Source organism: Ursus americanus, chromosome 1 (genome assembly GCF_024610735.1).
Source record: "Ursus americanus isolate L20-20 chromosome 1, mUrsAme1.1.p, whole genome shotgun sequence".
Classification (NCBI taxonomy): domain Eukaryota; kingdom Metazoa; phylum Chordata; class Mammalia; order Carnivora; family Ursidae; genus Ursus; species Ursus americanus.
In genome coordinates this window covers 83,455,379-83,477,938 of record NC_142127.1, presented here as the reverse complement: position 1 = coordinate 83,477,938, position 22,560 = coordinate 83,455,379, and the positions used below count along the sequence as shown (strand labels likewise).

General features: G+C 33.3%; 1 protein-coding gene across 2 annotated transcripts in view; it reads left to right on the top strand.

Annotated features, from left to right (window-relative positions):
- The window catches only part of ERBB4 (erb-b2 receptor tyrosine kinase 4), a 1,083,293-nt gene that overhangs the window by 801,795 nt on the left and 258,938 nt on the right, over positions 1-22,560 (top strand). The window lies entirely within an intron of this gene.

Here is a 22,560-nt window from a genome sequence, read left to right as displayed (position 1 = left end):
GTTCAAGAAGTTTGCTGTTCAAGAAGAAAGTTCATTTCATAAATGCATTTCTGTAGGCACTTCATGGTTTCTTCTCTCATTTATTTTGACACTTACAGATTCACTCCATCATTTCTTTGTTACTGAGAAGCAAATGATGTTTTCATGGGTACATAACTATGTTCTTCCTATCTTATACTTTGATATTTCAATGATTAATACGTAACTCTTCTGTGTGTTTCTATTAAGTACTGTTTTCTTCTGTGTCTACAAGTGCCACTGCTCAGCATATGTGTCCAACTTACTTATAAATATCAAGTAAAAAAAAAAAGTAAAAAGACTCAGAATTTAAATTGTCTGTTACAAATACATATACTTGTTTTGGTCATAATGAGTGGGTCCTTTTAAAAATCAAGCCCTAAGAAACAGTTTGCTCTTGGGATGTCTTCTCAATTGTTTGTTCTCACCATGGGAATAGTCACAAAGGCATATATCCATAACAATTGAGTTCATTTTGTATGTGTGTGAGTGAATAGCAAAGTGCCTTTTTTAAAAAATATGAACTCTTAGGAGGCCTATGCAATTTAAGTTTACTGAGTTAAATAGTGAATTAATTTATTTATAAGTACCCCACCTTTTTCCAGAAAGTGTTTAAGGCAGCTCAGGCTGGCAGTATTCATAAAATATAACATAATTTGTGAGGAAATCACATTTTAGCTGTTTTGGACCTTTAAAAATATTTTCCAGAAAAAAGATCTACTGCAACATGAGTTTGTTTGTTTGTTTGTTTGGGTGAACTCATTCTTCTGTTTCACATGAAATCAAGAAATATAAAATCTTATTATATATCAAAGTACACATGTTATTAAATAATATTTATCCTTTTATTTAGCCTAGATTGTTTCCATGGTTTTATACCTTTCAGATTTCTGACAGAAAGCTTGCTTTTCTTTTTTTCTAATACTTAAGCTTCTTACCCCACATTACTATATGTATGTTTGTACAAAGCAGACAAAATAGATTATTCACGGAAGTAAAATAGAATCTTCTTCAACACGAATTTATAACTGTTTCCCTAAGTCAGGGTTATATGTTCCTTTTCTCCTACTTCCTTCAAAAAATAAAATAAAACAAAACAAAAATAAAACAGTAGTATTCCTACCTTTCAAAGATAAGATTTAACTCTGAAATAAGAAACATAAAGAAAAAAAATAAAAGAATCAGAGAAACACATTCCTCTTTGACCCATTTAATCATTTTACAAACCCTCATTTATGTCTTTTATCTTTTGTAAACTGAATAAAAAAGCAAATGGGAAGAAGAAAATGCAGAAAGAAATTAAACGTAAAAAAAAAGCAAGATAGGAAAAAAGTATGTAACTATTCCATACTTAAGACTTCTAAACTTTTCATGCAACCAAAAATGTAAATAATAACAATAAACTAAAAATAAACGTTTTTTCAGTTTTCAGTGTTATACCTGTTAGACTGAGTTTAACCCTTTTTCAGACCATGAATGTATTTTCTTGTTCTGTGCACTTAGAGTTGACTTTTCTATTGAGGAAGAAATGAAGCAGGAGAAACACAGTTTTATGGTGCTTTAATATAAAACTAAGCACTATCATGTTTTTAAATTTGTAACATCTTAAAACAATTTTTGCATGAAATCCATTGATCAAAATTTGAATTTCAGTCTAACAGTATACTGGATCCTGCATTTTCAGAAATGTAATTACTCTATAAACTTGACTTCAGAGGCTATGCTGCTGCTGTTTACATTGAACCTTACAATGGTTATCCACATGTGATTAAAGCCTGTTTATCATCTGTATACTATCTGCAAATGATAAAACTTGAATATTTGCTTCATTTTAAAAGCACTGTATATATTGCATCTTTTAGATATCCTCTCTTAATATGCTTTGCACATACAAGATATATACAAGCACACACACGTATTCACCACAAAACACACACAGACACAAACATAGAGCATACATGCATGTATGAATATTCATGCATAACATGCACACATGTATACAGCACTAGAATACATGCATATACATACACACACATCCATGCATACACATGATGTCACCATAAAATACTCAGATCTAAATCTGAGCATTGGCTCTGTAACTTAAACGAGAAGGCAGCCTTGATTTTTAACCCTGTTTTTGGAGTTCAGCATGATTTAAACAGTAACGACAATAAAAGAAAAACTTCACCTCCTCTGTAGAGTGTGAAAGTGGTTTGAGCAACTGTACGCATTTAAGTCAAAAATCTCAAAGCAGACTTTATAATTTGAAGAGTTTGAGAGAAACTCTAGGATATTGAAAAGCTAGAACATTTTCTGCCACTTCATTTGTATGGTTATAGCATGAGCAAAATGACAGTGCTGGTTGGAAGGACTTTCATTGTTTTTATTTTTTAAAAAAAGATTTATTTATTTATTTATTTATTTATATTAATTAATTAATTAATTAATTAATTAATTTATCTATTTTAGAGACAGAGAGGGAGGGGAGAGGGAGAGAGAGAATCTCAAGCTGACTCAATGCTGAGCACAGAGCCAGATGCAGGGCTCCATCCCAGGACCCTCAAAACATGACCTGAGCCCAAATCAAGAGTCAGCTGCTTAACTGACTGAGCCACCCACATGCCCTGGAAGGAGTTTTAGAGTAGGTTAATGAAAGTATTTGAAATTTCTTAAAATATTTCAACATAAACTTTTAACACTGAAACATAAACGGTAAACAGATAAATATCACACTAACCACTCAGAATCTGAGTTACATTTGAACTCATACACCTTTATCTTAAAAATATTTGTACATCTACACTTAAACCCAACACAAACAAGAGAGAAACTAAATTCATAATCAACTTTTCAAAATGGAAATACGTTTATTTTTCTAATTATCATTGTTAGAAATTATAACAATAGACACATGTAAAAAAATGTAATTTTTGCTTATGGATATATAGATAATGAAGCATATTTCTTCATATATAAATGGTATCATAACATATATATTTAAATACTGTTCAGCCATCTGTGTTTCTATTTAATATATTATGAGCATCATGGAAGAATTCTACTTTATTGTTTTAAAAAGATACATATAAAAATATTTATTGAACAAGTGCCATATTAATGATAATTTAATTTGTTTTCTAGTTTTCATATTATTAGATTGTCATAATATGAATCTTATTTCAGAAAGCATTTTACGATGTGCAATTATTTCCTTAGGCTAAATACTTAGAAGTGGAATTTCTGTGTAAACAATGTTGCATATAATAAATTTTGGTATATTTTTCTACATCACCTTTCAAAAATGCTAGGTCAGTTTACACTTGTCCTAAACAATGCTTGATAAAGAATATTTTCCACTGCTCTTTACAACACTGGATATTATCTATGGTTTTAAAATTCGGTGATCTGAAATATGAAAAAGAGGTCTTTTACATTCACATTTTTTTAGCTGACATTGAGCCTCTTTTTATATGTTGATGAGCATTTTAATTTCTTCTCTTGTAAATTAGTCAGTCATGAGCTTTCTTTATTTTCAATTGGGAGTTGGTCTTTTCCTTTTGGATTTGAAAGACCTCATCACAAATTAAATACATTAAATTTTTACCTCTTGAATGTGTTATGTATAACTTTCCCTCTCATAGGTAATTTAAGAAAATGTGCCTTTTGATAAACAAACATTGTATGTTTTTATCTAGTTAAGTGGATGGATTGTTCTTTTCCTTTTTATGTTTATGATCTTGGCATTGTCTTAGTCTTTTACTTCTAGTATTTTAAAAAATCTATTGACATTTTTAATCCATCTAGTAGTTTGGGTATAGCATGATTTTTTAAATCTTTAATTGATTAGGACATTGATCAAACATAATTTATTGAATAATTCATCTCTCCTCACTGATCTTAGGTATCTGCAATATTTCAGCTAAATGGCAAAAGAGTGCCAGGTTCTATCTCTTGATCTATATAGTTTAATTTCATCTATGCTACTACCTTATAAAGTATAATTATCTCTATTTTGCAGATGAATATACAGATTTTCAGGAAGTTGAATAATATCCCCACTCTTTGAAGCTATTAAAAATCATATTCAGGATTTGAACCCAATGTCTAATTTCAAAATCTATGCTCTTGATTTCACCTTGATTACCCCCCAAATAAAGAGAAAGTGATTGATTTTTTAAGAAAACCTAGTGATAAACTGAAACATACCCAAATGCAGCATAAAGCAGAGAAGCCCACTCTAGAACCAAATGACCTGGGTTTTAATCCCAAGAAAATGATTTACTAGATGTTTGGCCTTTGGTAAGCTATTTAACATTTCCGAAACTTAATTTTATCATTTGGATATGTGGTTAATAATAGTATTGTCTTCACTGAATGTCTGGCTCAAAGCAAGTGCTATCTTTGTGCTAGCTATTATTATACAATTGTATTCTGTCCTATTAAAAATAGATTATATAGTATATGTATACTATAGACACATTATGTGGTGTAAAGATACAATATTTAACTTTTACTTAATGAAACATTCCTTCTTGGGGAAAAGAGAAGGAAGGAGAAATAACAAGGGCCTTTATCTTAAGGCAGAAGAAAAATTCACATTATCAAGGTGGTGAATTGTAAGTGTGTAAATAGCACATAAACCACAGGTAGATATGGAAGAAATAAGAGGGGTTATTACTAGGAGCCTAGATGTTGAGGAATTTAAAAATGATCTGGTGAGATTTTAAATGGATAAAAAAATCTATGCTTGAGACTCCTCTAACTTCCTCGTCTTTTTTTTTTTTTTTTTACTCTTCTAATTAAAACATTTTAAAATTGGCTTTATAAGTAGCAGACTATGGTTTACAAAAATACCTACATAATATTAATTTTAGGTTAGTGTTTCAGGAGACAAATATTTGGTGCGGAGGAATTCATTTTTTGTACAAAGAATATAAAAGGAATATAAATTTCTACATTTATCTATGATTTTGATGTTCTGAAAAGTGATAGTTGAAAAATCCTCCTCTTTGGACATGAGTCTAGAAAAAGAGAGTAGTGAAACTCCAGTTAATTGCCAATAACTGAATCCTCTGAATGATAACACGCTCTAAGTTTATGATGAGTCACTGAATGTCCAGAATTTAATCAGGACAAAGAATTAATGAGTAAGGAATAAAGGGTATTTAACACCAATGGAGAATAATACAGTGTTTTGCTTAACATATTCTTTTGTTTTACTATGGTGACAGTGAAAATAACTACAAAATAGTAAGCAGTTTAGTTTTTGTTTTTTAAGATTTTATTATTATTTATTTGACAGAGAGAGACACAGCGAGAGAGGGAACACAAGCAGGGGGAGTGGGAGAGGGAGAAGCAGGCTTCCTGTTGAGGAGGGAGCCCAATGTGGGGCTCGATCCCAGGACCCTGGGATCATGACCTGAGCCGAAGGCAGATGCTTAATGACTGAGTCACACAGGCGCCCCAGCATTTTGGTTTTTATAGCATCATAAGTAGTATTGATTTTCTATAAAATTACAATTCAATTAGTATTATCATTATCAACTCTAATAGTTCTATATTACAGAAAAATGAATTTTGATTGTAAAGTTTAACTTATTTTAAGAAAATATTGCTAAGATTGCAGATACTTTCTCTCGGTCCCTTATTTTTGCCTTTAATTTATGCACTCTAAGCCCAGCCCATACTATCTTGGGTAAATGTACAATTCCCAAAAAAGAATCGTCCATTGGGCCTCAAAGCCAATCTTCACTGGAAAATTAATGAACCTTGCCACACTTTTCAGTAAAACACAGCTTAGTACAAAATTGACAGTGTGTAGCTTAGGATATAGTGATGTCATTGTTCTTCTAAGTAATCAGAAGATAGAAAATTATAATTGTACTTATAAGATTTTCTTCTTTAAGTTACTAAAGAAATATTAATACATTCTTTTTTGTAAAAAACGCAAAGAAGAGTTTCTTATTATATTTGAAATAGCACAAAATCTAATTACTAACAATGCTATAAAATATTCTCTGTGTTCTTATTAAAAGGGTAATAAGCAGTTATAATATCAGAAATGACACTCCTTCTCTTTTGTAATCTGGAAATTCTGAAAGAATGGAGGGCCTTTCAACTACCAAAACAGGATTACTGCAGGCTTTTTTTTTATTATTATTACAAATGGCAACATTTTACCCTGATCAATAGATGAGAAATTTTAAAGCAACAGCTTTAATTATTAAAAATCCAGAAGTCTGGACTTTAGTTTCTAGAGATATTGCTTAGATAGTGTTGGGACTTATTGTATCTTACCAAAAGATGTATTAAAGTCCTAATGTTGAGTGCCTGTGAACATGGCCTTATTTGGAGACAGGGTCTTTGTAAATAATTAAGATGTAAATTAAAATAAGATTATACAGGAGTAGAGTGGGTCCTTAATCCAATATGACTGGAGTCCTTATAAGAAGAGGAGAGGAAATGTAGGGACACAGATAGGAAAACACCATTTGAAGACATGTACACACACATGGAGGGAAGATATCCAAGTGATGACAGAGGCAGAGGCTGGAGTTATGCAGCTGTAAGCCAAGGAACACTAAGGATTATTGGCAACAGAAGCTAGGAAAGAGGCAGAGAGCAGATTCTCCCTCTGAGCTTCCAAGAAAGAAGTAGCTTGCCAACACTTTGATTTTGAAATCCAACGCTATGAGAGAATAATTCTGTTATTTTAAGCCACTCATTTTGTGGCTTTTTGTTACACCAGCCCTAGAAAATGAATACAAACAGTGATTTGAAGCCCAGGATTCTGCATTTTTAATACATAGCAGATCATTCCATGGCAGGTGTCTGGGGGAAATCATTTGAGAAACTACTAAATCACATCCCCCATTATTCTCCCTATTATTCTATCCTCAGAAATGTATTTAAAAACATATTGTCCTGGTAATTCATTTTTTCTTGTGAGGGTCTATTTCCTCAAAAAGAATGTATGGTAGGAAAATTCACAGTTGAATAACTTAAAATTATATATTTAATAGTAGTTTTGGGAGACAAAGAAAGAATGAACTTAAAAAAGCATCCTATAAATAGTGTTCTATTTTTCTTTTTACTAACATAACATACTCCATAAAATAAGGGAATATTTAATGTTAGTTTACAAATTAATTGAGAAATTATAGTACAATATATTGTACTATTAAATTTTATGTATTTTAGAATTTCAACAAAATACTTAGATATTTATTTTACTCTTTTACAGTTAATGTGCCTTCTGAGAGGTACTTTATAACATGCTCAGTATTGTAAGAATATTCAAGGACTTTCTAATATTTTGTCACTGTTGTCACTGCTGCCTGTCATCTTCTCCTATTAGAATTTCCTTACCAGGTCCCTTCAAGTCAGACATATAGTAACTAGAACACTTAAGACTAAATAAGTGGGTCATGTCGATTTAACCTATTTAATATGGTGAGTGGGTATGTCTTACAAATTACTCCCCCACTTCTGTCTCCCCTTATTTCTAGTTTTAACTCATTCTAACGTGTTACAAAGACTATACTGTCATTCCATACATATACATACACTATATATAACATTCCCTACTTATAGAGGTTACCACAATACAGTTTTATAATGACCCTTCTCGCAAGCATGTCCACATTCTAATTCCCCAAATCTCTGAATGTTACTTTGCATGACAAAAGGGACTTTGCAGATGTGATCAAGTTATGAATCTTAATAGGGGAAGGGTTAATTTGAGTTATCTGGGTGGGCCCTAAATGTAATCATATGTGTCCCTATAAGAGGGAGGAAGAGGGAAATTTGACTAAAGGAGAAGGTGAAGTGATCGTGAAAACAGAGGTTGGAATGATATCACTACAAGCCAAGGAATGCCAAGGTGGTCTCTAGAAGTTGAAAGAGACAAGGAACAAATGATTCCCTGAAGTCTCCAGAAAGAATCAGCCCTGCTAACACCTTAATTTTAGTCCACTAAGACACATTTTGGACTTCTGACCTCCAGAACTCTGAGAGACTAAATTTGTCTTGTGTTAAGTGACTGAGTTTTGGTTATTTGTTACAGTAGCATAATAAATTAATCCAGTGTTCTTTTAATTACAGAAGCCCCACTCAAATTATTTTAGCCAAAAGAAGAGAGCATAAATGGAAACCAAAAGGACCCAAGTAGCTATACTTATATCAGACAAAATAGAGTTTAATTTAAAAAATGTAACAAGAAAAAAGTGTAACAAGAGACAATGATGGTCATATATAATGATAGGGTAACTAATTCACCAAGAGGATATAACAATTGTAAATATATATGCAACCAACAACAGAGCATCTGAACAGATCTGAAGGGGGCAATCAACAACAATACAATCATGGTAGGGGAATTTAATACCCCACTTCCAACAATGGATAAATCATCCATACAGAAACTCAGTAAGGAAACATTGACCTCGAACTACACTTTAGACCTAATAGACCTAACAGACATATAAAGACTATTTCATCCAACTGCAGCAGAATATATATTCTCCCAAGCACACGTGGAACATTCCCCAGAATATATTATATTTTAGGTCACAGAGCAAGTTTTAGCAAATTTTAAAAGATTGAAGTCACACCACTTATCTTTTCTGACAATAAAGGTACGAAACAAGAAATCAATAACAGGAGGAAAACTGGAAAATCCACATATATTTAGAAGTTAAACAACACACAACATAACAACAAATTGGTCCAAAATGAAATCGAAAGAGAAATCAAAATTATCTTAAAACAAACAAAAATGTTAACATGCCATACCAAACTAATGTGGTGCAAAACAAGTGCTAAGAGAGAAGTTATAGCAATAAATGTCTACATTTTAAAAAATAGAGAAAAGAAAGATCACAAATAAAAAACCTAACTTTATACCTCAAGAATTGGAAATCCAAGACTAAATGAAGTCCAAAGTTAGCAGAAGGAAGGATATAACAAGGATCAGAACAGAAATAAATGAAATAGAGAATAGAAAAACAATAAAAGTATTAATAAAATGAATAGTGGCTTTTTGAAAAGAGAAGCAAAATTGGCAAACCTTCAGCTACATTTACCAAGGTAAAAAGAGGACTCAGATAATATAAATGAAAGAGGAGACATTACAACTGACACCACAGAAATACAAAGGATCCTTAAAAGATTACAATGAACAATTATATGGCAACAAATCAGACAACCTAGAAAAAATGGATAAATTACTAGAAACATACAACTTAACAAGTTTAAATCATGAAACAAAACAGGTCATCTCAATAAACAAGTAAAGAAATTGAATCAGTCATCAAAAACCTCCCACCATAGAAAAGCCCAGGACCACATGGTGTTATTGGCGAATTTTACAAAGTATATTTAAAGAGAATTAATGCTAATCTTTCTTAAACTCTTTAAAAAAATTGAGGAGAAAGGAACACTTCCAAATTCATTTTACAAGGCCAGCATTGTCTGGATATTAAAGCCAGATAAAGACACTATAAGAAAAGAAACTTACAAACTGATATCCCTGATGAATATTGATGCAGAAATTTGCAACCAAATATTAGCAAACTGAACTTAATAGCACATTAAAAGAATCACTCACGATGATCAAGCGGGATTTATCCCTGGTATGCAAGGATATTAATATATTAATATTATGCTATATTAATAGAATGAAAGGCAAAAATTATGATCATCTCAATAGATGAAGAAAAAGCATTTGACAAAATTTAACATCCTTTCATGAAAAAAACTCTCAACAAGCTAGTTATAAGAAGAAATAGAATAAACATATCTCAACATAAGACTGTGTATGAAAAAGCCACAGCTTAGGAATACTTAGGGATAAAATTGACCAAGGAATTAAAAGATCTGTACATCAAAAACTACAAGACACTGATCAAAGAAATTGAAAACACAAATAAATGGAAAGATAACCCACAAATTCATGGATTGGAAGAGTTAATATTATTAAAATGCCCATACTATCCAAAGTCATATATAAATGCAATGCACTCTCTATCAAAATTCCAATGACATTTTTCACAGAAATAGAAAAAAATAATCCTAAAATTCTTTTGGAACTATAAAAGATCCCGAACATCTGAAGTCATCTTGAGAAAGAACAAAGGCCGAGGCATCACGCCTTCTGATTTAAATGATATTACAAAGCTATAGTAATTGAAACAGTGTGCCTGGGTACAAAAACAGATACAGACTAATGGAGCAGAATCAAGAGCCCAGAAATAAACCCACACATATACAGTCAACTAATGTTTGATAAGGGAGCCAACAGTATTCAATGATGGAAAGAATTGTCTCTTCAATAAATGATGTTGGGAGAACTGAATATTCACATGCAAAAGAATGAAATAGGACTCCTATCTTACACTGCTTACAAAAATTAACTGAAAATGGATTAAGGACTTAAACATAAGACCTATAATCATAATACTCCTAGAAGAAAACATAGGAAGTAATAAGCTCCTTAATGTTGGTCGTGGCAATGATTTTATGAATCGAACATCAAAAGCAGAAGCAAAAAGAGCAAAAATAAACAAGTGGAATTACATCAGACTAAAAAGTTTCTTCACGGCGAAGGAAAAATCAGTAATATAAAAAGGCAACCTTAAAAAATGGGAGAAAATATTTGCAAATCATATATCAGATAAGGCATTAGTGCACAAATTATATAAGAAACTCATATACCTCAACAAAAAGCTGCAAACTTTCCTATTTAAACATGTACAGAGGAATTGAAGAGACTTTCTGCAAAAAAAAAAAAAAAAAAAAGACATGCTTATGGCTAACAAGTACATGAAAACAGGTGTTTAACATCACTAATCATCAAGAAATGCAGATTGAAACCACACCTCACACATATTAGAATACAACAAGCTATAACAAGTGTGAGGGTGCGGAGAAAAGGAAACCCTTCTATACTGCTTGTGGGAATGTAAATTGGAGCGGCTACTAGAGAAAACGATATATAGGTTCCTCAAAAGATTAAAAAGAGAACTGCCATATGATCTAGCAATCCCATTTTTAGGAATATATGCAAATAAAATTAAATCAAGATCTCAAAGAGATATCTGCATGCCTATGTCCACTGCAGCATTATTCAGCCATAAAAAAGAATGAAATCGTGCCATTTGCTACAATGTGGATGGAGCTAGAGTGTATTATAACGCTATGTGAAATAAGTAAGTCAGAGAAAGAGAAATACCATATGATTTCACTCTTATGTGTAATTTAAGAAACAAAACAGGTGAACATAGGGGGGAGAAAAAGAGAGATAAACCAAAAAATAGACTCTGAACTATAGAGAACACACTGAGGGTTGCTGGAGGGGAGGTGGGCAGGGGGATGGGTTAAGTAGGTGATAGGTATTAAGGAGTGCACTTGTGATGAACACTGGGTGTTGAATGGAAGTGATGAATCACGAAATTCTACACCTAAAACTAATACTACACTGTATGTTAAGTAACTAGAATTTAAATAAACTTTGAGAAAGAAAAAAATAATAAGATCCGTACTCTCCATTTAAAACTTTCCGACAGCTTCCCACAACTCTTTGGACAAAACAAAAGATCTTGTAAATGGCCACCAAGTCCTATATAATCTGCCCCTTGTCCATCTCACTAACTCAACTGATACCACTTTCCCACTCACTGTGTCCAGCCTATTCTCTAAAATCACTAATCTTGTTCCCTGCTCAGTCTCTCTTGGCTAGAGTTGTGATTTCCAATATTCCCCAGCCCTCTTTGCTCTAAGAATTCCTATGTATCGGAGTTTTAAGACCTCAAAAACATAATTCATGAAGGAAAAAATTGGTAAGAGGAACTTTATTAAGAAAAAAAGAAAAACCTTCTGATCTGTGAAAGAGCCAGTTCAGAGGACATGGAGGAACCTTAAAGGCACATCACTAAGTGAAAGAATCCACTCTTAAAAAGCAACATATGGTAGGATTCCAGGTCCATGACATTCTGGAAGATGCATGGAAACAGTAAAAGGATCAGTGGTTGCTGGGGGTTTGGGGTGGGGATGAGTAGGTAGAGCACAGAGAATTTTTAGAGCAGTGACACTATTCTGGGATACCTAATGGTAACATTATGCATTTGGCAAAACATATACAAAGAACTGTACCATACAAAAAGTAAACCTAATGTACACTATAGACTTTAGCTAATAATAACGATCAATATCAGCTCATCAATTGTAACAAATGTACTATACCAGTGCAAGATATTAACTATAGGGAAACTTAGGGCAGGGAATAAAGGGAATATATAGGGGGAAAAAATTCCTATGTATCCTTCTAATCTCAGTTCCTCCTATGTGGGCTGACTTCATGTGACCTACCCATTAGGTTAGGACAATGCTATATTCTCTCAGTGCTCAAGCTCTCTCTCTCTCTCTCAGTGATTATCTAACACTTATCTCCTCAACTAGACTGTAAGGTCTAGATAAGACAATGTGTATTTTATTTCATGTTTTCATCATATCCTCATTTCTTAGAGCATCCAGCATAAAGTAAGTAGTTTCTCAGCAAATATTTTTAGAAGTAAACACATGAATATGCTTGTATGTTTTCACATTTCACTTATGTATATTTATTGAGGACTTAATTTAGATAAGTAATTAAATTAAATTAATACTGCATTAAATACTCTGTTAATATGATGTGTATTCTTCATCATAACCCTGAAAGGGAAGTATTGTCATTCACTTTACATATGAGTAACATGTGAATAATTGCCTGAGGCTACATGACTAATCATAGAGTAAGGATTTGAACCTATACTGGTCTGATCACAAAACTGAACTACTACAACTAAATCATATTTATTAGACTTAAAAAACAAACAAACAAACAAACAAAAGATTACTGCTATCTCTCTAAATATATTCCAGATCAAACCTATGCCTCTATATACGGTAAGTAATGCAAACAGCATAGATGTCTTATACAATGAAAGAAAATCTATTTTTTTTTCTGTATTTGTGCCTGCAGACAGGTACTCTAATTCAATATTTCGAGCTAATGCATTTACTTTAACACATGCGGCACAGTAGTAAGAACCATTGTTTAGGCTTGCCTCTATTTTAATGAAAGCAGGTTCAATATTCCATATAAAGGTTGAAATACTAAGCACATTTTTATCTCTCCAAATTTTTAACAGAGAGGTACAATTCAGATGAGATAAAGAAAAATCTATTTTACAGCATCCAGAGAAAACACAGGGCAAGTTAAAGGTTGCCTAATAACGACATTCCTTAAGTTTCTTTAGAGAGGTTTGTAATGGCCTTTTGAACTACAAGCCATTGAGTAGGCCTTCTACTCCTTCCCATGTGACTATCACTCTGGGAGGTCAGAGAACTGTTGAATTCTGGGTGCTGATCGAAAAATTATTTTCTCTGAAGAATTTCAAAGAAGTAGCTTCCTTGGCCTTTTGTTCTGTGCTGTGTGGAGACACTTCTCTTGGTTTCACTCTGGAGAAAATGATCAACAAGCCTTCAAGACCATCATCTAGTAGTTTGGAAAAAATGAGAAGAAAGTAATTATTGTGATTTTCTGTTTATTATTACTTTCCTCCAATAGATCCTGATCTAAAACTGTTCTAAAATTGGGCATTTGAATCCAGACTAAGGGAGGCAGTTGACAGTAGAAAAGAAGGTAGGAGCTTTAGTGAAGCTAAAATTCTCCTCTCCATATAATTCAAAGTATATAACAGAATATCAAAGCAGGCAGCTTTCACTCTTCCATATATTGAAGAGTCTATCACCCTTGGGAGAGAAAAGAAGGGATAAAAGTGTGAGGCTTTCAAACCTGAAAAAAAATAATACAAGTTGGTGAAATAGACAAAAGGTTGATGGGATATCATGAAATTGGCAGGAACAGGGTGGGGGGCAGATAATGGCTTTGTCAACATTCTAAAGGAAGAAATTAAAAGTGTATTTGAGAGACTTAGAAGTTGACAAAGAATTTGAAGTCTTTTTTTAAAGATTTTATTTATTTATTTGACAGAGAGAGAGACAGAGAGAGACAGAGACAGAGAGTGCACAAGCAGGGAGAGCAGCAGGCAGAGAGAGAAGGAGAAGCAGGCTCCCCAAAGAGCAGGGAGCCAGACGTGGGGCTCAATCCCAACCTGAGCTGAAGGCAGATGCTTAACCAACTGAGCCACCCAGGCACCCCTTGATTTTATTTTCTATAAGGATTTGAAAATGATGAATGCAGAGTTAGATTCATGACACTGCAGTGTGATTTTGAATATACTTTGCTTGTATTTATAAGTTGCTTTTATAATATCTTTTTTTCACTTTTAAGGATTTACCCTGATGCAAATATATATTAGAAATGTATATAAATATATATAGATGTTACAGAATGAAACTATAAATAACCTTTAAATGGCTGAATATTTATAAGAATGGGTATTATAACTTTATGTTAGTTAATATCATGGATCTTTTGCTTCTTTCTAGCTTTTATTAAATAGAATTTGATCTTATACATTTATGTTCAATCAGCTTAATTGAACCATTGTTTTTCCTCCTTACATCTTTATAAGTTAGTGAAAGTTGCTTATACATCTAGGGAATCAGTGATATGAAGCTATGTTAAGATTCCATTTCAACTGGATTTTGTGCAGTGAGAAAACCTTCTTTCTCTGCATTATGAATAAGTAAGATAGAAAGAACTCTTGCTATTAGTTCAAAATCAAAATAACAGATAAATTGTCAGCCTTTCCCAAGTAGAACACTGAATCATTCAATTTTTTAAGTTTCCACATGATATGAAGAAACATATAGTTATAATATATGGTATTCAATTTAATAAATCCTTAAGACATGGAGAAAACCACAATTTAGCAAAGTTATAAACTTTATGATTTACCTAAAATAATTAATAATGTATTTGAGAAGAGGCACGATCTTATATACATAGAAAAAAAATCTATTCAGTCTCTGTTCTTTCAGACTGTCTTTAAAAATTACATTGAAAAATTAATTTATGTATTATTTAGAATTATAACTGTAAAGTAGATAAAACAGAATAGAAGAGATTATAATTTTCAATAAAATTTTGTGGGTGCTTAGAAGCTGTGTCGGGGCATTTTGGAGAATTATTATATGAAAATTTTTGTCTATAAACAAACAACAAGTAATCCCATGTTGTATGTTTAAAAGTAAACATAGGATGTCCTTTTCTGGCCAAGATATAATAGAAGGGATCAGAATTACCCTCCCTCATGAAACAACCAAAAGAAGGGCAAAATGTATGAAATGACAGTTGGCGAGAGAGTGGATATCAGAAAATGAAGGAGAATGATTCCTAAGAGGAAGAAACAAATGAAGTGAGGCTAGTGATTTTCTCTGACTACTACCTTGAGAGAATTTTTAGACCATGGCATAGTCAGGAGGGACCCAGGAAGAGTCCTAAAGACTGCTTGATTTGAGGAGGCAGAGCTGAGAGTCCAGGGAGACCAAGGCAGCTGGAGTTCGCAGACAGAGTGGCAGAGAGCGAGAGCAGCACCAAGGGAAAACTGCACTGAAAGAAATATCAAAGGAAGTCCTTTTGTCAGGAGAAAACAATACCAGAGGAAAATATGGATCTATATATGGAACAAAGAACACTACATAGGTACATATATAGAATCTTATTATTTAATTCTCTTCAAAAGATACTCTAAGGTTTAAAATAAAGAGTGTGTGGTGAATAACATATAGAAAAGATGTCTGATGATAGCTTAAACGTTAGGAATGGAGAAATGTATATATCCTATCTTAGGGTTCTTAGAATATACATGAAGTGGTAGAAAATAATGAAATAGTGGTAGAATATAATGAAAACAGGTTGCAGTAAATTAAAGATGTATACTAGGATTTCTGCCTCTGGGAAGATGAATTAAATGTACCCTTCCCTATTCCCTCTGCTAAGTATAACTGAAAAGCCTGGACTTTATATATAAAAGAAACATAAGATTTTGAAACTTGGGGAGAAGAAGGAAAACACGTTTGGCAACTTGAAACCCAAGAAAGGACATAGATGTGAGTCCCCTAGGTTTTGTTTGTTTGTTTGTTTGTTTGTTTGTTTGTTTGTTTCTTTTGGTTTTTTGCCTCCTATATCCCAGATTTGGAGGTGAAGAAACTGACAACTCAGAAACACTGACAGATGCAGACCAAAAAAGCTACAACAAAATCCTATTCTCTCTATCCAAAGGACCAGGAAAGGGGCATACTAGCTAGAGCAAAAATCTTTTAGACAACAACTGCTCTACTCCAGCCAAACACCACAGGAATTAAAAAAAAAAAAAATGTGGCTCCAAATTCACCAATGCCAGGTAGAAACCCTCACCTGGCTATAATGAAGTGCCCCAACCTCCCTGGCACATAATGTCAGAAAAGATGGGGTATGGAGCTGGGAGTTTCATCCCGTTGGGTGGTAAAGAGAATAGGCAGGACCACATTTAAACCACTACTCTGACACTTGTGGCCTGGGGCAGCTTAGCTTCTCTGAGCCTCTGCCCATATGTAAAATTAATAATTATTTCTACTTTGCATGATGATTTTTAGGATTAGGATCCATATATGAACACAGAATACCAAAAAAAGAAAAAAAAGAAAGAAAAAAGGAGGAAGAAAGAGAGTTACAAACCAATGTCTCTCTCAAGAATATAGAAGCAAAAATCCTTAACAAAAAGTATAGCAAATAGTATTCAACAATACAACAATATATAAAATTAATTATATAACCAAACAGGGTTTATTCCAGGGATACAAGGCTGATTCAATATAGAAAATCAACAGTGTAATATACCATATTAATAAGGTAAAGAAGAAAAATCATATGATCATATTAATACAGAAGTATATTTGAAAAATTATTAAGAGAAATTATTTTGGATCTAGGGCTAGACAAAGATAATTTAAAGTTGCCACCAAAAGCATTATATATACAAGGAAAAATTGATAAATTGGATTTTAAATTAAAGGACAATTGATCTGAAAAAGATATTATTGGGAGGATGAAAGTACAAGCTACAGATTGAGAGAAACAATTTTCAAATCAGATAGAGAGACAGAGAGAAGTTAGATGATAGGTAGCTAGATAGAATATATAAAGAACTCTCAAAATTCAATAGTAAAATATCTAATTAAAATGGGCAAAGACACAAAGACACATTTCACTGAAGAAGGTAAACATATAGCAAATAAGTATATTAAAAGATGCCAATATTGGGTGCCTGAGTGGTTCAGTCAGTTTGGCTCAGGTCATGATCTCAAGGTCATGAAATAGAGCCCTATATCAGGTTCCGTGCTTAGAGTCTGCTTGAGATTCTCTGCCTTTGCCCCCCGACCTTCCCTCTCTCTCTAAAAAAAAAAGTCTTTAAAATTTTTTTTAAAAAACAGATGTCAATATTACTATCCATTTTATGGAAATTAAAATTAATCCACAATGAGATATCTCTGTACACGTATCAGAATGGCTAGAATTAATATAGTGACAAAACCAAATGCTAGAGAAGATATGGAAAAATGAAATAATTCATATACTCCTGGTGAAAATGTAAAATGACTCAACCACTCTAGAAAACAGTTTAGCACTTTCTCAAAAACAGCAATTATTAACTAAAATGCCCCTATCAGATGACTCATCAGTTATACCCCTGTGCATTTATTTCAGACAAATGAAAAGGTATATTTACACAAAAACTTGTAAACAAATGTTGTAGAGCTTTATAGTGTAACATTAGGGATTCTTGTGTGATGGAAATCTTCTATAACTTGACTGTATCAATGTCAATATCCTGTTTGTGTTATTGAACTTAGTTCTGCAAGACCTTACCATTAGGGGATATTGAATAAAGGGAACATGGATCTCTCTGTATTATTACTTACATGAATTTATTGTTATCTAAAAATAAAAACACAAGACAACAGATTTTCAGCGTAGATGAAGCAGCATTATATGGGAAAAGATGCCATCTAGGATTTCATAGCTAGAGAGGAGAAGTCAATGCCTAACTTCAAAATTTCAAAGGATAGCCTGACTTTCTTGTTAGGGGTTAATACAGCTGGTGACTTAAGTTGAAGCTAGTGCTCATTGATCATTCTGAAAATCGAAGGACCCTTAGAATTACGCTAAATCTACTCTGTGTCCTCTAAATGGAACAAGAAAGCCTGGATGACAGCACATCAGTTTACAACATGGTTTACTGACCATTTTAAGCCCACTGCTGAGACCTACTACTCAGAAAGAAAGATCTCTTTGAAAATATTACTGCTCATTGACAATTCACCTGGTCACCCAAGAGTTTTGATGGAGGTATATGAGATTATTGTTGTTTTTATGCTTTCTAATACAACATCCATTCTGCAGCCCATAGATCAAAAAACCCATTTTGATTCTTATTATTTAAGAAATACATTTCAAAAGGCTACAGTTGCCATACACAGTGATTCCTCTGATGGATGTGGGAAAAATACACTGAAAACCTTCTGGAAATGATTCACTATCCTAGATGCCACGAAGAACATTTGTGATTCATGGGAAAAGGTCAAAATACGAACATTAAAGGAGTTTAGAAGTTGATTCCAACTTAAATGTATGATTTTAAAGGGTTCAAGACTTCAGTGGAGGAAGGAACTACAGATGTGGTAGAAATAGTAAGAGAACTAGAATTAGAAAAAATACATGGAAGCAAATGAAAGTGAAAACATGACAGTTCAGAACCTTTAGGATGCAGCAAAGGTGGTTCTAAGAGGGAAATACATAGCAATACAAGCCTTCCTTGAGAAGCAAGAAAAGACTCAAATATACAACATAACCTTACACCTATAGAAGCTGGAAAAAGGAACATCCTCATTGGGGAAAATCTGAGAGCTTTTCCCCTAAGGTCAGGAACACGACAAAGATGTTCATTCCCACCACTGTTGTTCAACATGTTATTGGAAGTCTTAGACTCAGCAATCAGATGACAAAAAGAAATAAAAGGCATCCAAATTGGCAGAGAAGACAAACTTTCACTCTTTTCAGACGATGTGATACTCTATGTAGAAAACCTAAAAGACTCCATCAAAAAATTGCTAGAACTGATACAGGAATTCAGCAAAGTCACAGGACATAAAATCAAATCACAGAAGTCAGTTGCATTTCTATACACTAACAATGAGGCAGAAAAAAGAGAAATTAAGGAATCGGCCCTATTGAAAATTGCACCAAAAATCATAAGATACATGGGAATAAACCTAACAAAGAGGTAAAGGATCTGCACTCAGAAAACTATAGAATGCTCATGAAAAAAAAAAATTGAGGAAGACACAAAGAAATGGAAAAATGTTCCATGCTCATGAATTGGAAGAACAAATATTTTTAGAATGTCTGTGCTACCCAAAGCAATCTACACATTCAGTGCAATCCCTATCAAGAAATTTTCACAGAGCTGGAACAAACAATCCTATAATTTACATGGAACAAGAAAAGACCCCAAATACCCAAAGAAATGTTGAAAAAGAAAACCAAAGCTAGAGGCATCACAATTTCAGACTTCAAGCTGTATTACAAAGCTATAATCATCAAGTCAGTATGGTACTAGCACAAAGCAGACTAACATAGATCAATAGAACAGAATAAAGAACCCAGAAATGGACCCTCAACTCTACGGTCAAGTAATCTTCAACAAAGCAGGAAAGAATATCCAATGGAAAAAAGATAGTCTCTTCAGCAAATGGTGTTGGGAAAATTGGACAGCCACATGCAGCACTTTCCTATACCATACAGAAAAATAAACTGAAAATGGATGAAAGACCTAAATATGAGACAGGAATCCATCAAAATCCTGGAGGAAAATGCAGGTACCAACCTCTTTGACCTCAGCTGCAGCAACTTCTTGCTAGACACACCTCCAAAAGCAAGACAAAGTTAGTGTTTTTAACAAATGGTGCTGGAAATATTGGATATCTATATGCAAAAAAATGCATAGATCTTTATATACCTCTTATGATAGTGAATTTTATGTGTCAACTTGACTGGGTCATGGGTGTCCAGATATTTGGTTAAACATTATTTCTGAGTGTATCTGTGAGGGTGTTTCTGGATGAGATTAGCATTTGAATTTGTAGACTGACTGAAACAAAATAGATAGGCATCATCCAATCCACTGGAGCCCTGGATAGAAGAAGGGAAAATTCACTCTCTCTGTCTGACTTTTGAGCTAGGACATTGGTTATCTCCTTCCCTTAGAATGGGACTTATACAATCTGTACTCACTGTTCTCAGGTCTTTGGACTGAGACTGAAACTATGCTTTCCTGGGTCTCAGGCTTGAAGAGGGCAAATGGTGGGAATTTTCAGCCTTTTTAACTATGTGATCTGGTTCCTTACAAGAAATTATATGTATCCTGTTTATTTTGTTTCTCTGGAGAGCCTCAACTAATACAGTACCATACAGTACCATTTTGGAAATGCAGAGCAAAACTACAATGAGATATCACTATATACCTAATAGGACAGATAAAATTAAACTAACTGACCATATCAAGTATTGGCAAAAATGCAGGGGAACTTCAATTCTTGAGTTGAGTTCATTGCTATTGGGAATATAAACAATTTGACCATTTCTTGAAAAATTAATCCTATACCTACTATATCCATTTTACTCCTAGGTGTTTACTGAAGGGAAATGAAAATATATGCCTATAGAAAGACTTGTGCATGGATGTTTATAGTAGGTTTTTTTGTTGTTGTTTGTTTTTTTATTTATTTATTTAGAGAGAGTGTGTGGGAGCAGGGTGGGGGGGGGAGAGGGAGAGGAAGTGAGAGAATCTTAAACAGGCTCCACACTCAGCAAAGCCTGATGCTGTGTTCCATCTTACAACCTTGAGATCATGACCTGAGTTGAAATCAAGAGTTGGACACATACCTGACTGAGATACCCAGATGCCTTTATCATAGCTTAATTTTAATAGCACAAAATGGAAAACAGTCTAAATGTGTAGCATTTAGGTGAATGGTTTAAATGATGTTGTGTATCCATACAATTGAATGTATTTAGTAATAAAAATGAATGAATATTGATATACACAGCAACACAGATAAATCTCAAAATAATTGTTCAGAGTGAAAGAAACTATATAAAGAGAGTGTACATACTGTATGTTTTATATAACAAGAGAGTACATACTGTATGTTTTTATTTATATAAAATTTAAAGAAGTGCAAGCTAATGTATATTGAGTAGCAGCACACCCGTGGTTGTCTGAGAGGGATGGGGCAGGAGGAAGGGATTACATAAGGTCATAAGAACTCTTTTGGAATTAATAGATACAATCATTACTTTAATTGTGTATATGGTTCATGATTGCGTGCATACATCAAAACAGCTAATTTATAGTATGATCATTGTATTATATATCATGTATACCTCAATAAAGCTGCTAAACACACACACACACACACACACACACACACACACACAGTTTCTCTCTTAAACTATGTTGGAAGAGATTATTCAATTAAGCTGTTATCAAGTAGAAAGACTTGTTAGTAGGTCTAACTCTGCCTTGAGAAAAAATTTTCCACGGTTTAGCATAGGGGCCTCCTTAAGGCTGCAGGATATAAGAGGAAGAATACATGATTTGGACGATTTTTTTCACTGTTTTAAAACTAGTTAGCATCACCAATGCTGGCATTTCCTTTCTCAAGCCTATGTCAGAGAAGGTAACTCACAGATATTTTCCCCTGCTTATATTACACTCCCATATCCAGTGCTATCCCAACCATCTCACAAATGCTCTTGTCATGACAACTTATATCCCATAATAATTAAAGTTGGTAACTAATGGGAAGAAAAGGATGTTTTTGATGTGTTTTTTTTAAAAATCTTCTTGGAAATTCTTAATATTTTATGAAAACCACATACAGTTGTGTTTCAGACAACTCAAATCACTTTTCAGACACTCAGAATAACATTTGAAGTCTTTATAGGCTCTTCTTATTCAAGATCTAGTATTCCTTTACTAAAATCATGTTATCCCATATAAGAAATAATATTCTGAATAAATGTTACTCAATATAAAGGGAAACAGAGATGGTGAACTCAAGTGGCAATTTTGAAACAGTCCCAAAATTCTTTGGCAACCCTCTCATCAACAGATCATATAGAGACAAGGCTAAAGCTCATTGTTATTACTTTCATCTCTATACGTCCTCATCAGTGACCACTACAATTTGTTTCAGATATTTGCAAAACCTTGTCCTTATACGTGCCAATTTGACTAAATATCGAGGCAAGCAGAGGCCTGTAAAACACTTGTATTTTATTTCCATTTCTCTCCCCCCTCTTACCTTCCAGATAGTCTTCTTTTTCTTTCTCTTTCTAAATTTTGTTTCGTTTTAAGACAAGTATTATTTGTTCTATTTCTTCATGAAGCTCTCGTATGGATTTGAAGTTAAAATTTTTGGTGTCTCAGTGGAGCAAAGGGTTGGATTGAGAAAGGCGTGGTTTGCTCCTAGCCTTAATGGGCACGTTAATTT